Below are 13100 nucleotides of genomic sequence, written 5' to 3'. Positions count from 1 at the left end.
TCAAAAATTATCCGGAGTTAACAGCCCTGCTCCAGAAGGTGCGAAGACTGTGCGCGCACATCCGCCGGTCGCCTGTACACTCCGTTCGTATGCAGAAGCTGCAGCGATTGCTCCACCTTCCCAACCACCACCTCATTATCGACATTGCAACAAGGTGGAACTCCACCCTGCACATGGTGGAGTGGCTGTGCGAGCAGAGGCAGGCCATAATGCATTTGTGGGAGGATACACGGCCAGGCACTTTGAGAGCAGACATGGAGTTGACAGGTGTGCAGTGGTCGAAGCTGAAAGACCTTTGTAAAGTCCTTCAGTGTTTTGAGGAATGCACACGGCTGGTAAGCGCAGACGACGCCATCCTAAGCATGAGCATCCCACTTATGCGTCTGCTCATGCAAACTTTGACGCACCTTAAGGAGCAGGCGTCTGCAGCCAATGTTGATGAGGAGGAAGAGGAGGAGGGAATCCTTGATGACATTCAGCCATTGTCTGCTCAGGGACCTCTCCTGGACGAGGTGGAGGAAGAAGAGGAGGAGGAGGATGATGATGATGGGGATGATTACTTAGGGGAGGAGGATGCATCTCGTGGGGCAAGTGAAAATGTTGGCGTGGCAAGGTCTGGTACAGGGTTTGTGCGTGACTGGAGGGATGTGGATTTGCCAGAAAGTGCTCCTCCACCCAGCACTCGCAGTGCATCATTGACACCGGGAACATTGGCCCACATGTCAGATTATGCCTTGCGGATCCTAAAAAGGGACCCCCGCATTGCCAAAATGATGAACGATGACGACTACTGGTTGGCCAGCATCCTGGATCCACGCTATAAAGGCAAATTACAAAACATCATGCCACAGGAGAACCTTGACCTAATATTGGCTAATAAACAAGCAACTCTGGTAAATCGGTTGCTTGAGGCATTCCCAGCACACAGCAGCGGTGATGGTTCTCACACGAGCCGTACGGGCCGGGGGCAGCTTGGCAGAGGTGTTCGTGGTGCACACAGCAGAAGTGGCGTTGGAGACAGGGGTTTCATGACAATGTTGTGGACTGATTTTTCAAATACCGCTCACACAACTGGTAATACTGCATCGATGGAAAGTGACAGGAGACAGCAGTTGTCAACTATGGTTACAAACTACTTTTCCTCCCATATCGATGTTCTCCCACACAGGTCATTCCCCTTTGACTATTGGGCCGCTAAACTGGACACCTGGCCTGAATTGGCCCAATATGCCTTACAGGAGCTCGCTTGCCCAGCTGCAAGTGTGCTATCGGAAAGAGTCTTCAGTGCAGCTGGATCAATCCTGACAGAAAAAAGGACCCGTCTGTCAACCCAAAATGTGGATGATCTAACCTTCATTAAAATGAACCACGCATGGGTTTCCAAGGATTTTGTCCCACCTTCCCCTGATGACACATAGGGTGACAGAAAAATGGCTTGCTTTGGTCCACCTCTTCCTGGGACTTGACCTATTTCACCTTTTGCATCAGCTGAATGTCCAACATCAACATATGCCACTTTCTAAAACTCCCTAACTGTGCTGCCTCCCCCCCCCATGGCCGGGGTCACCACCTACCGCACGACACCGTGCGAGTGCCGTTGCCCTGGACAGGTGGGTAGGCCGACTCTTGGGCGCGGGCACTGGCACAGGGTCCCTCATAGTGCAATCAAGTGTCTCTGACGGTGGTGGTGCACACCCGCCGTCAGACACACCGCTGTACTATGAGGGGCCCAGTGCCAGTACCGACGCCCACGAGTGGGCCCCCCTTGCTTGGGCAGGGCCCCAGCATTTGCAATCTTTACCTCTCCCTGCTCCTCCGCTGTGTAATCTGGGCCGTCAAATCCATACTGTGCCTGACACCGTCTGAGCCTGCCTCCTGCTGTATAGACATATATTTTGAATGTGTACGATATCCATACATGTTATCCAGGGATACGGTACCCTTTCTAACCTTTGTGCAATCACGTGCAATCTATACTGGGCCTAACACAGTCTGAGCCTGCCTCCTGAGACATATTTTGAATGTGTACGCTATCCATACATGTTATCCGGGGATACGGTACCCTTTCTAACCTTTGTGCAATCCATACTGGGCCTAACACCGTCTGAGCCTGCCTCATGCTGTATAGACATATATTTTGAATGTGTACGCTATCCATACATGTTATCCGGGGATACGGTACCCTTTCTAACCTTTGTGCAATCACGTGCAATCCATACTGGGCCTAACACCGTCTGAGCCTGCCTCATGCTGTATAGACATATTTTGAATGTGTACGCTATCCATACATGTTATCCGGGGATACGGTACCCTTTCTAACCTTTGTGCAATCACGTACAATCCATACTGGGCCTAACACCGTCTGAGCCTGCCTCATGCTGTATAGACATATATTTTGAATGTGTACGCTATCCATACATGTTATCCAGGGATACATTACCCTTTCTAACCTTTGTGCAATCACGTGTAATCCATACTGGGCGTGAGAACAGCTGGCGAGCTGTTAAGCAAGCTACAGCACCTGTCCAGACAAGTACAGGGATTCCCTAGCGAGGAGACTTATTTGATTGTTTTCAATGTTGGGACAGCAATTTTTGGGGAGCACTATACTCTGGAGAATGATAGATGGGGCCCACCATACACTGGAACATTCCAAAGGTGGACATCAGACACTGGAGCAGCATTTACAGGGCCCATTATACACTAGAGCATTAGAAATGGGGCCCATTATGTTTGGAGCATTATTTGGGCCCATAAGACAGTGGAGCTTCATCCATGGGGACCAACATATACTGTAGCATTATGTGGAGCTCATCATATACTGTTTCAAACATTATATGGGACCAATGATTCTGTATGGAGAAATAGATGGGCCTCGTCATGAGATGTAAAAAGTGAGGTATTTTTCATTGTACTATACCGCTATTTCTCTGCCGTATCGGAGCATGATGAGTTGTGGTATGTGTTAAAGGGGCGCTCTTTCGCCCAGGGCACATGAAAACCTGCAGCCAGCCCTCCCCCCCCACAACTTTAGCCAAATAACCCCCATTTTTCAGTGCGTAACTTGTATTATGAAGTTAATTAAGGTTGACAAGCTTAAGAAAGAAGAATTGATGCTTTTGGCATTCAAATGGGCACTGTAGGTGTGTTTCCTGTCCTCCTCTCACTGCCGACATTTATTCCCCATTGACTTACATTGGGTTTCGGGACGACCCCGACTTTTCCCTATAATCGGACGATCTTGCTCGACCCGACTTTTGGAAAAGTCGGGTTTCACGAAACGAAACGCGACCCTAAAAAAACAAAAGTCGCTCAACTCTAGTGTTTACTAAATACCCTATTTTAATTATTTAATGCACTTGCTTTTTTACTTATTTAATTTCATTAGGGCATATGCACACATTGTCTTTTCTTTGGTTTTGATTACAAAGACTGAAGAGTAACAAGAGTCCCGTCCACCAGTTTAGTTTTATGTGTTCGTTTAGGAGACACTGAGGAATACAAGGTTGGGTAAATGTACATATTGTAATAGCAAAGGAAACCTCTAACCTTTGGTTAGTTTTCATAGAGAGGACCAAATCTTTACAGCCTGTAGACAGTAGTTTTATTAGTTTTCCTACATAGGTCCCTGGCCTCTATAACAACTCCAGGAAATCTACCAAATCTAGTGAGTTATTGAGGACTGCCAAAAATGTAGCCAAGAAGAATCCCATCAAATACCATTAAGTGCTACCTCTGCAAGGTCATGTATACAGATTTAAAGAAATCTGTCCTTAGGATCAACTCTACCAGTCTATAATGGCATGTAGATCATGGAAAGTTGAACATGATAATAATAAATTTTATTTCTATAGCGCCGACATATTCCGCAGCACTTTACATTTCAGAGGGGACTTGTACAGACGATAGACATTATAGCATAACAATAACCACATAGATCTTAACAGATACCAAGAGGAATGAGGGCCCTGCTCGCAAGCTTACAATCTATGAGGAAAGAGGTAGACACGAAAGGTGGGTGGTAACAATTGTTACCTTCACATCTGCAGTCTGATGTCCTAGTCCAGAGAAATCACATGTTTAATAATATTTAAATAAGCTGTTAAGATCTATGGGCCGGACATGTAGACAGCTTAGGCTGGTTTCACATTAGCGTTTTTGCGCGCAGCGCATCGTGCACATGCGTACCCATGTTTAACATGGCGTACGCATGGTCTTGCGTTTGCATGCGTTCGTCTGTGTTTTCGTGCGCATGCTTTTCTTCAAGGTGTGCGTCTAGACGCGCCCGACGCAACATGTCGCATTTTTTGGGTCCGTCCAAAGGCGTCAAAACGCATGCGTACGCTTGCGCACGGAAAGAGTCAAAACAATGCATTATGGGAGCGCAGTGGTCAGTAAAGTCAAGCGTTACAGGTGAGATTTCATACATCTGAAGGGAAGGATAACAGTGGTATTAATACAATCTTCCTATAAAACAGGATGCTGCAGGGTTTGCTGAAGGATATAATAATGTAATAGTACAATATGAGATTTGTGGTTTCCATAGGTTTTGTAGGGAATAATTTGGTTATTAATGCACAAAAGCAGCAGTTGTTGTAAGGTGCAATTTGTCATTCAGGTCTGTGATAACTGCTAGTTACAATGTACGGGGTGTAGGACTATGAAATTTCACTTCATATTCAATTGTCCCAAACGATTAATGGAGTTCTGCTGCACAAGTACAACTGATGATACAGTATAACACAAAGGAATTTATTTCTGTGTATTCTGCCAATCATTAATATAGTACATAAGAATACAGGTATGCATGGTACATATCAAAATATCAGCTAAAAGGGTATATTTATATGTGACAGAACTGTAGAAGAACTTTTAGACTGTTTGAAATAAAGGACAGTGTCAAAATCATGTGTGGAATTTTCATTCATAGAAATCTGAGTGGAGATAAAATCTTATATATTGTGTAGTTGTAGCTTTGAGTTTTCAACTTTGAGAAAAGTGGATCCTAAATGTTCTAAAATAACATAGCAATTACTAAGCCTCCTCGCATCCAGCATTGACTTCCCGATGTTCCTTGAGTCCCAGTGTTTTGGCTGTAGCAGTGACGAGGCAATAACAATGCTCATCACCGCTGGTGCTCAGTGGCTGTTTCGAGGTAGACGGTACAAGTCACTAAGAACAAAGATTGGCTACCGCGGTGATGTGCGCTGTTAACATGACGTCACTGCTGCAGCCAAAACACAGATCTGAGCTGTTGGAGAAGTTTGCACTTGAGCAAGGAAAGGAGAGTACCCACCCTGTTTTTTTAGAGTATTTGTGGTCCATGTTCCTGAAAGTAGGAAACCCTTTTAAAGAGGTTGTGTGTACTGACACTAGGATGGTTTCATAAGTTCCAATATTCACTATTTGGACAGTGCCTTACTGATGGCACTGCCATGTCTCAGAAGCTAGATTTCAAAATATTAAAAAAAAGTTATGCAATACAACATTAAGTTTAGTCCATAACTTAGACTGCCCCTTCTCAATCACTATATTTCCCTCATGTAAAATAACAGCTGTACTCCCTCCGGTGCCATTCCAATATTGTTGGCATTGGCTTTCCCATGGCTCATGTGACATTGAGACTTTTGCCTTGCACCCAATCAGTGACCGCCTCACTCACTTCTTTAAAATGTCATTTGTGTTCCAAGAAGAGGAGAGTGTAGTAGCTTCTCAGATATGCCACAAGAGCATTGCAGGAAAGGTGCCTGCACCAGAGGAGAGTATGGGCTGTTATTTTACATGAGTATTGAGAAAGCGTTGGCCAAGTAGTAACCCCTTTGATAGAACAAGGTTAGGGCACATTCAGATTGGTCCAAGATCGGACAGCAATGCACGGACTGGCCACGGGTCCCCTGACTAAGCATGACAGCTTTGTAGAAATACAGGAAGCCATCACACTCGGTAGACGTGCGGCCACTATGAATTTTAGTCCACCCTTGGACCGATTTATACGGACGTCTGACTGCTCCCTTACAAAAATGAAAGCATAACTTGTTTAAATAGAATAATATTGAATATAATATAAAATGTTAACTAATGCCAGGTAACACATTGTGATACAGTGGATTGCACCAAATTACAAGTTCAGCCTTCCCAAATCTGAAGCCAAATTAGTTTTGACATCTAAAAGGTATATGCACACGCTGAGTTAATGGATGCAGAAATTTCTGTATCTCTTGACAGGAAAATGCAGCTGCAAAAACGTTTGAGTGAGGTCAGTAGTGAGAAATGCAGGGCAAAAAAAAAAAAACCCCACACAGAATTGACATGCTGCAGATTTTCTGCAACAAATCTGCAAGTCAAAAATACTCAACGTGTACATGACATTTCAGGTTTCTTAACTTTGCTGGAATCAAATCTGCAACATGTGCACAAGCCCTTACGAGTCACTTCTGGTATGACATGCCAATAGCCATGCACATGGTAATGAGACTTATTCCACTCAGATATATGAAACTTGTTTTCAGTCACAGAAATTTCTGCAACAAGTGTGTCGCATGTGAATACTCCCTCAATTTTAACTTGTATATTATAGAATCTATCATGGCAGATAAAAAAATATAATATACATACACACTAGTAAAACAAAACAAGACAGCTCATATAAACCAAATGCTGGGTAAGTGAATAGACCCTGAATAATCTTCCAGTAACGAGCACCAATATAGGAAATCGATGGGAACTCATTTACCCCTTTTTACATAATGCAATTATTGCGATGATTCATAACCCTTTACATTACTGTTGACACCACATCCTCTATGTACATAGGTGTGTACTTGTCTTTTAAAAACATTGAACTAAAAATTTAAGATCAGATGTCCATAATAAAAGTTATTGGTGATCATTTCCTCCTGACCAAGTTTGCAGACTTTCCAAACTTGGTCAGGAAGAGAAGATCACACGCTGCATTTACGGTACACTTTTTTTGTAACGTCAATACAAATAAGTGATAATTTTCCATTGGTTTCTTATTCTGTCACCCATATGATAAAAGTCTTCCACTTTAGCATCAGAAGTCCCAACTGAAAAGATTTCTGAGCCACCTTCAGATTATGTTCACACTGAGTTTTTAGAAGAAATTCTCTTTTAATGACAATTTTTTTTTTTTTAATGAAGATTTAAAATGTTTCCACTTAGTTTTCATTTCAGAACTCAACAAGAAGATTGTGTGCGCAAACACACTTCAGGGTATGTGCACATGTAGTCTTTTTGTAAAGTTTTTGGTGCAGGAATTGATTGGAGCCTCAATCAAGGGTGTTCACATACCCTTTTACACTATCTCATTGAGTTTTAGAGGAGTTTTCTTGAAGCAGATTTTCCCCTAAATCCTTTCCAAAAACTCTTCCAATTAACTTAATAGGGAAATTCACTTTGCTGTTCAAACTCTTCACTCTGAATATTCCACCCCGAAGGCCGGGGTCACACTAACCAACGCAAAATACGGTCAGTATTTTACATGCATAATACGGATGAATGGCCCCTAAACAGTGCTCCGTATGTCATCCGTAATCAAGGTGTGGTCGGCTGGTCGCGTATTTTGCGCATGTAAGCATCCGTATGTAATCCGTATGGTGAGATTTTCTTGCAGGCTTGCAAAATGGACATATAATGGAGCCCTATGACAGGTTTAATAACACAAACCAAAGAATAGATATAGACACATAGAATGCATAATATATATATATATATATATATATATATATATATATATGTATTCTCTATGTGTATATATCTATTCTTTCGTTTCTTTATTAAACCTGTCAGTGTGAGTTTACAGTATAGTGCACTGAATTGCCGGCTTTGCTAAAAGACACCGGGTGCGTATTTCTCGCAAGTCACATGTGTGGTCCGTGTGTAATCCGTATTTTTTGCGCACCCATAGACTTGCATTGGCGTACTATGACCGTAGTACGCTGACAATCGCAGCATGCTGCGAATGGCACGGAGCGTAGAATACGGATGAGAAATATACGGCTGGTGCGAGGGACCCCATAGAGAATCATTGGTCCGTGTGTAATGCGTGCTTTTAGCGCCTCTCACTCGGCCGTATTCCTCGCCAGTGTGACCCCGGCTGAAGAAGTTTTGAAAAATTCCTGGTAGGAAAAAGAATCTGCATGTCCTGAAGGAAACATCTCAAATTATCCACTGTCCTACTAAAAAGCTTGAAAAAAAAAAATCTCAGGAAAAAAAAAAAAAAAAAAATAATAGTTTGCCATAGCAGTCTTCTTTGCTAGAAAACGTGCAGTTTTTGCACTTCTGAAAAGAACTCTGTTGCCATAGCTTAAGAGACGTACATGAGAAATCCTATCTGTAAAACTCTACATCATATCCTGGTAACTGCAAATACGACAATCCCTGAAAGAAGTCTTCTTCCCCCATAAGCGAAGCAGCAGTAATTTGCAGAAAAGTATTTTTATATAGGTATTTCGCCTTATATTTGTGAAATGTATATTTACTATCAGTGTCAGTGTAACAGCTAATGATTAGTAAGACCGTAACTAAACAGAATGTTCTCCGGCACAAAAAAAAAGCATAAACTTCACTTTATGAATCCAGATGTATGACAAAACATAATACCTTTTCACCTACATGTGAAATCCTACGAATCCTACCCAAGGCCCAATGGAGAAGATCTTTATACATTAAGTTTTATATACAATGATTCGCTCTATGTCCCATTATTACAAAAATAAAGCAGTAGGAAACGTCACAGCATACAGAAAGGTGCATATGTAGAACTACATGTATGGCCTCTTTCACACATCAGTATTTGTATGCCAAAACCAGGAATGTCTCCAAAATAAGGACCAGGAGTCAGTCTTTCAATTATATTTTTTTCTCGGTAAGTTCCATTCCTGGCTTTGGCATACAGACACTGATGCAAAATACTGACGTGTGAATGAGCCTTGTAAGAGATACAGATGGAAATGTTGCACTTTCTAACACCTAAGTGGAGGGAGCAATAAGTTCCTCGTAGGGATCAAAGATGAATTTAATAGACGTATAAGGCAACTGGGTGTTGCTGCAGTAATATGGACTCTAAAATGCAACCTTGTAAAAGCTTGAAATATGCAACAGTGTCAGAAATATATAAAAATAGTTGCTAGAAGGGGTCAGAAATGTTCCCCAATGATCTATGCACGTGTATAAGAAATCAATTCCTTGTTATTTTGCCATAAGGTAAAGCTGGACGTAATGTTATATTAGCTCATGGGGGAAAATATCTATACTGGAACTACAGAGATTGGACGGCAAAACACTGGGGTAAAGTTATTTTCTCTGATGAAGCCCCTTTAGACTGCGACATCTAGAAGAAGGATTGGCCTAGAGAAGAGAAAATGAGCTTTACCACGAGTAAAGCATCCAGAGACCACTCGTGTGGGGTTACTTTTCACCCATGTAGGGGATCAATCACAATTTTGCCCAAGAACACTGTTATGAATAATGAATGGGATATAACCCTCCTCCAAAAACAACTTCTCCCAATGACCCAGGGGCAATTTAGTGATGGACAATGCTTTATCCACCACGACGGAGACCATGTGACACCGAAAAAGTGATAAGCATGTGGCTCAGTGTAACAAAACATTGAAATTTTAGGTCCTTGACCAGGAAACTCCCCATATCTCAATCCCACTGAGAACTTGTGGTCAATTCTCAAAAACAGAGTTGGCAAACAAAAACTGTAATAAACTCCGAGCATTGATTAGACAAGAACGGGCGGTCATCGGTCAGGATATTGCCCAGAAACTGATATCCAACTGACAGAGCAAAGAGCAGAACTCTTGAATAATAAGGGTCAAAATTAAATATTGAATGTTAACGTAAACTTGATATATTTCTCAATAGAAAGTATAAAAAAATAAAAAATAAAATATTTATAGAGTTGTACTGCAGTAACCATAGACACATCAGACTACAAGATTGAAAGACGCTAACAGCAAGAGTTGGTGAAAATTAAAGTTTGTTTGGCCACAATTGTAATTATAGTATAAGGAGTCAAATACACTATATAGCATTACAGCATGTACTATATAACAGTACAGAGGACACTATCAGGCTATGTGCACACGCTGCGGATTAGTCTGTGGATTTTTTATCTGCGGAACCGCAGGTAAAATGACCTGCGGTTTATCACCTCTACAATGGAGGAGATGGTAAACCGCAGCAGAATCCGCAAAAAGAATTGACATGTCATTGCTTTCTCCTGATTCAAAACCGCAGCTTTTCCGCAGTTAAAAATCCGCAGAATGTGCACAGCAGATTGTAACTCCTATAGGATAACATGCTACTGTATACTGTCTGCAGGACTGCTGAAGATCTGCAGCGGCCAAAACCGCAGCGTGTGCACATAGCCTATACAATATTACAGTACTCCCTATATAAAGTACTGGGGAAACACTATATATAATGTTACAGTATAGACTAACTCAAAAGGACACTATATAATAGCATGTTAGGCACATACTATATAACAGTAGTAGGGGCACTATGGAATTGTTCAAGATATACATGTTATAATAATATTGAGCAAAATCATAATAACAGGACACATAGTATATAACAGCACAAGAAACACTATAATAGTAATACAGAAGACACATGCACACTATAATAGCACAGGTGACACTATATAATAGAGCAGCACACATTACCACACACTGTATATTACCACACAGTGTGACAACACACACACCCTGTATGCCAGCACACACTACATTACCAGTGTGACAACACACACTGTATATTACCACACCCTGTATGCCAGCACACACTACATTACCAGTGTGACAACACACACACTGTATTTTACCACACAAACTGTGTGACACACTATATGTTACAACACACTGTGTGACAGCCCAGCACACACTACAGTATATATATTACCACACACACACACACTATATCACAGCCCAGCACACACTGTATGACAGCACACAATATATTACCACACAGTGTGACAACACACACACCCTGTATGCCAGCACACACTACATTACCAGTGTGACAACACACACTGTATATTACCACACCCTGTATGCCAGCACACACTACATTACCAGTGTGACAACACACACACTGTATTTTACCACACAAACTGTGTGACACACTATATGTTACAACACACTGTGTGACAGCCCAGCACACACTACAGTATATATATTACCACACACACACACACTATATCACAGCCCAGCACACACTGTATGACAGCACACAATATATTACCACACAGTGTGACAACACACACACCCTGTATGACAGCACACACATACTGTATGACAGCACACACTATATTACCACACACGGTGTGACAACACACACACACACTGTATATTACCACACACACTGTATGACAGCACACAATATATTACCACACAGTGTGACAGCACACACATACTGTATGACAGCCCAGCACACACTGTATGACAGCACACAGTGTGACAACACACACACACTGTATATTACCACACACACTGTATGACAGCACACAATATATTACCACACAGTGTGACAGCACACACATACTGTATGACAGCCCAGCACACACTGTATGACAGCACACAGTGTGACAACACACACATACTGTATGACAGCACACACTATATTACCACACACGGTGTGACAACACACACACACACTGTATGACAGCACACAATATATTACCACACAGTGTGACAACACACACACTGTATATTACCACGCACACACTGTATGACAGCACACACATACTGTATGACAGCCCAGCACACACTGTATGACAGCACACACTATATTACCACACACGGTGTGACAACACACACACACTGTATGACAGCACACACTATGTTGCCACACACTGTATGACCACACACGCTGTGTGACAGCCCAGCACAGACACAGCCGGCTCAGGTCACCTGTGTGGAGTGTCTGCCTCACAGGAGCTGTCTCCTTGCTGCGCTGTCCATGCGGGAGGATACGAGGAAATCCTTCAGATCCCGGCTACAAATTGCCGCAGCGCCGTCCTGTCTCTCATTTAAATGTCTGCCAGCTGAGCTCCGCTCCGGAGCCCCCACACCATTGGCCGCCCGCAGTCCGGGCGGCCGCTCTCATCCGCCCCTTTGACACTTCCCGGCCTCCTCCGGGAGACTCCGGCCCCCGCTGACACCTCCCGTCACACACTTGTCCTCGTAGCCTCACTGACAGGACACGCAGAGTGTGGGACAGACGCGGCTCTATACACGCCACAGACATAGAGACAAACCGCAGCGGCGGCAGAGGGGCTTCACGGCACACGGCGTTTGGGGAAAGAAACTAAACTCTGTCTCCACTCGGAGTTTTTTTTTGTTTTGCTTTATTGTTTTGTTCAAAAAGGACTGAGTCTTGAAGTAAAAACCACTTCAGCATTTTTCATTTTATTTAGCTGAAGTATCTTTGGAAGCATTTTTTCTTGAATAGTTTTTTTACCGCCTTTTTCACTTGCTGTGTCAGGGTCTGTGCACACTGCTGCTTCAGGAAAATGTTTTTTTCCCCATTTGGCAGCTTATATGTTGTTTTTTTGTGACAAATTTGCTGCCAATGCCTTTTTTCCCCTCATTGATGAGATAGTTGTGGCTTCCAAAGGGAAACTACCACAAGAACGGACCGGAACGTGCAGAAGTCGTGCTGACATCCCAGTAACCATTATTTTTAACGTTTATTTAGGGATCCGGGCGGAATCCACCTGAAAAAAAAGACATTGTGTGCACACACCCCTTTAAGTATGGAGGAATATGCCTAATAAAAACACTTTTTTTCTCCTACTAGTCATTTTTTTTCCAACCCTGAAGAAAAAAATGCTGAAAAAACCAACAAAAAAACAGCAAAGTGATTCAAACATTGAAATGAGTAGGAAGACTCTGAGCATTTTTTCGCACATTTTTTAGACTTTTTTTAAGTAACGCTGCACAAAAAAAACTCCTTAAAAAAAATCAGTGTGAACATAGCCACTTTTTTTTGTGGCAGTTTTTGACATTCCATATTGTGAATTTTAGAGAAAGGTGGAAATCATACGATATGTGAATAGAATGGCC

At 42.5% G+C, this 13100-nt stretch overlaps 1 protein-coding gene across 1 annotated transcript in view; it reads right to left on the bottom strand.

The window, feature by feature from the left end:
* Positions 1–12288, bottom strand: part of GREM1 (gremlin 1, DAN family BMP antagonist) — a 134414-nt gene extending 122126 nt beyond the window's left edge. Inside the window, exon 1 of the mRNA XM_073552149.1 lies at positions 11946–12288. The gene's annotated coding sequence lies outside the window, so the exon portion shown is untranslated. The remainder of the gene's footprint in view (positions 1–11945) is intronic.
* Positions 12289–13100: the final 812 nt, after the last annotated feature.

The sequence above is a fragment of the Dendrobates tinctorius genome, unplaced genomic scaffold (assembly GCF_039654945.1).
Source record: "Dendrobates tinctorius isolate UK_male_01 unplaced genomic scaffold, ASM3965494v1 ptg000186l, whole genome shotgun sequence".
Lineage (NCBI taxonomy): Eukaryota > Metazoa > Chordata > Amphibia > Anura > Dendrobatidae > Dendrobates > Dendrobates tinctorius.
This window is presented reverse-complemented; position numbering and strand designations above follow the sequence as displayed.